This window comes from Tupaia chinensis, unplaced genomic scaffold (genome assembly GCF_000334495.1).
Source record: "Tupaia chinensis unplaced genomic scaffold, TupChi_1.0 Scaffold143654_1, whole genome shotgun sequence".
NCBI lineage: Eukaryota > Metazoa > Chordata > Mammalia > Scandentia > Tupaiidae > Tupaia > Tupaia belangeri.
This window is the reverse complement of record NW_006203502.1, coordinates 220,357-223,491: the sequence shown is the minus strand read 5'-3', so window position 1 is coordinate 223,491 and position 3,135 is coordinate 220,357. Positions and strand designations below refer to the sequence as shown.

Sequence of the window (3,135 nt, the reverse complement as noted above, 5' to 3'; positions counted from 1 at the left end):
GGGGGGGAAGTAAGATAGCAAGCCGCCAAGCCCAGGACTTGAACTGCAGTCAGCCATGTGGGAGTCTGGCATCCTTAGCCACCATGCCACCTGCTGGCCCCTAATCCAACTATTTTTTAAAATAATTATTTATGTAATTTTATTTATCATTATTATTTTTTAATTTGCCACAGGGCATGTGTGCTCACCACAGAGAGAAAGAGGAAAAGTGAGAAAGCACGCTACCAGGTCTGGGATTCAAACCACAGTCAGTCATATGGGAGTCCAGAGCCTCAACCACCATACTTCCTGCTGTCTCCAGAATCCAACTACTTTTAACCTAGGCATTAAAAAAATGTGCAGGGGCCAGGAGGTGGCCTGGTTGTTAGGGTGCCACTACTACATAAATGACTGCAGTTTGAGTCCCAGATCTGAGTTCATCTTGCTTTCTCACTTCCCGTTTCTCTATCTCTCTCTGGTCAAATTAAAATAATAATAGTAACAATATATAAAATGAAACAAATCACTCTTTAAAAAAAAGAAAGGTACAAGTACACAAAATGCTGCCATTTTTATTACTATTTTAATTTTTTTCTAGAGGTTTTGCCTTAGGGCATATGCACTGGCTGGAGAGGCAGAGACAGTGAGAAGGAAAGTGAGAAATATCCCCCCAGGGGGAATGGTCACAACACAATCCCTTCTTCTAGGATCTTGGGCATGCACGTACAAGCGCCCAGCATGATATTCAAGACACCAGGTGCAAGACTTGAATCACAGTAGGCCATGTGGGAGCCCAGCAATATAACTGCTATGTCATCTGCTGGCTCTTTATTTATTTTTTTTAAGTATCATAAAACATTTATGTTAATATGTGGTTTATTATTTTTTAATGAATTAAATATTTCATTTTTCCTAGATTTAATTTCCAAGACAGTAAATATTGGAAGATAAAACCTACATATCAAAGAGCCCCTGGGGTCCTCTATAAATTTTATTAGTGTAAAGGCAGCCTGAGAACAAAACGTCCGAGACTGATAGCTATATGCAGCACTCTGTTCTAACATGATTTATTTTTTCCATACCTCTAACGATCTACGTTGAGGTTATTTCTAGTTGTTGGCCAGTATGATTAGTACTGCTATGAACATTCTTGTGTATTTCTTTTGATGAAAATAAAGTTTCTCTTTTGTTGGGTATACAGACAAAGATAAGACTGGTACATCACAGGATATACATTTCTTCACCTTGAGTTGATATTATTCAATAGTATTCTAATTTTAAATTACATCAGACTGTAAGAGGTATTCAATTAGAAATCTTCTTTAATAAACTGCTAACTCAGGCCTTTTGTCCATTTGTATTGATTTTTCAGTAAAATTCATCATTTTAACCTCTTTTTTTTTTTTTTTTTTTAGGTTTTTTTCACCGGGCAGGAGTGGTTTTAATTTTTTTTAGGTTTTTGCCATAGGGCATGAGTGCTTAACCAGAGACAGAGAGGGAAAGTGAGAAATCACCACCCTCCTAGGGGGGTGACCACACCACAATCTTTTGCTCTATTCCCTGGGGATTTGGGGCATGCATGCATATGCGTCCAGCATGATTTTTTAGGCTGCTGGGTTCAGGACTTGAACTGGGATTCACTGTGTGGGAGTTCAGCACCTTAACCACCAAACCATCTGCTGGTCCATCAACCAATTTTTAAAAGTTTATTTACTTCTTCCATGAGAAAGAGACAGACAGACAAAGACAGAGAAAGATAGGCAATGCCACCATTTTACTTTCTGCTTCTATGAATTTGACTATTTGGATACCTCATATATAAGTGAATTCATACAGTATTTGCCTTTTTTTTAGCTGGCTTATTTAACATAGCGTAATACCTTCAACATTCATCCAAGGTGTAACATGTATCAAAAATCCCTTCCTTTTTAAGGCAAGTAATGTTCCATCATATGAACAAACCACATTTTGTTTATCCATTCATCTATCAACACATACCTGGGTTGCTTCCATCTCTTGACTATTATGAACAATGCTTCCATGAATACAGATGTAAAAGTATTAGTTTGAGTCCCTAATTTAAATTATTTTGAATATACACCCAGAACTAAAATGGCTGGATTGTATTACAATTCAATTTTTAATTTTTGTGAGGAACTAGTATCCTATTTTCCATAGTGCCTACATCATTTTCTGTTCCCACCAATAGTTCAAGAAAAGTTCCAACTTCTTCACATCCCTGCCAACACTTGTTATTTTCTGGTTTTGGAGGTTTTGTTTTTTATATTAGCCATCTGATATCTCATTGTGGTTTTGATTTATACTTCCCTAAAGGCTAGTAATGTTGAGCATCATTTTATGTGCTTGGTTGGTCATCTGGGTTTTTGTTTTTGTTTTTGTTTTTAAGAAATGCCTATTCAAGTCCTTTGTCCATTTTTTAATTGAGTTGTTTATTTTTAATTGTTGAGTTGTAGGGGTTCTTTAGTCAGGATATTAACCCTTTATTAGTTATACAATTTAAAAATATTATCTCTTGTTGTATAGGTTGTCTTTTCACTCTATGGATTGTGTCCTTTGGTGCATATACCTGTAACTTTTATCTTAGTCCTGAATTCCACATTAATACATCTAACTATCTGAAACAGAAACATACAAGTAGCTTCCATAGCTAAGAATTTAGTTCTTAACTAGGTCACCAGACAGATCAACTCTTTAGAGTAAATAAAACATTCTATTCTACCTAGAAAATATTATGAGAGGTTCCAGTATGCTCAGATAGGTAGCAGCTACTGGGCTACATACATTCCAAAATAAAAGGCATACACTGGGAAATAAAGAAATAAAACGGTCTATTTGTAGATTATCCACCTACAAGAAGGCATTTACAAGAAAAATATCTAATATTAATATCTGAGTTAAGGTCACAAAATACAAGATTAACACACAATATCAATTGTATTCCAAATTAAAAAGGCAATACAACAGAGTAAAGATGCTCTTTCTTACTTCATCTACATGCTTAACACAATTCCTATTAAAATCTCAGCAAATAGTTTGTAGACGCAGACAAGTTTATTCTAAAACTTATATTCAAAGAAAAAAGTCCTAAGGACAGCTATACCAACTTTGAAAAATAACACAGTGGGGAAGAATCAC

General features: G+C 35.5%; 1 protein-coding gene and 1 pseudogene across 1 annotated transcript in view; one reads left to right on the top strand and one right to left on the bottom strand.

Annotated features, from left to right (window-relative positions):
• The window catches only part of ZNF461 (zinc finger protein 461), a 54,384-nt gene that overhangs the window by 25,116 nt on the left and 26,133 nt on the right, over positions 1–3,135 (bottom strand).
• Positions 2,005–3,135, top strand: part of LOC114005355 (serine/threonine-protein phosphatase 4 regulatory subunit 2-like) — a 3,169-nt pseudogene continuing 2,038 nt past the window's right edge.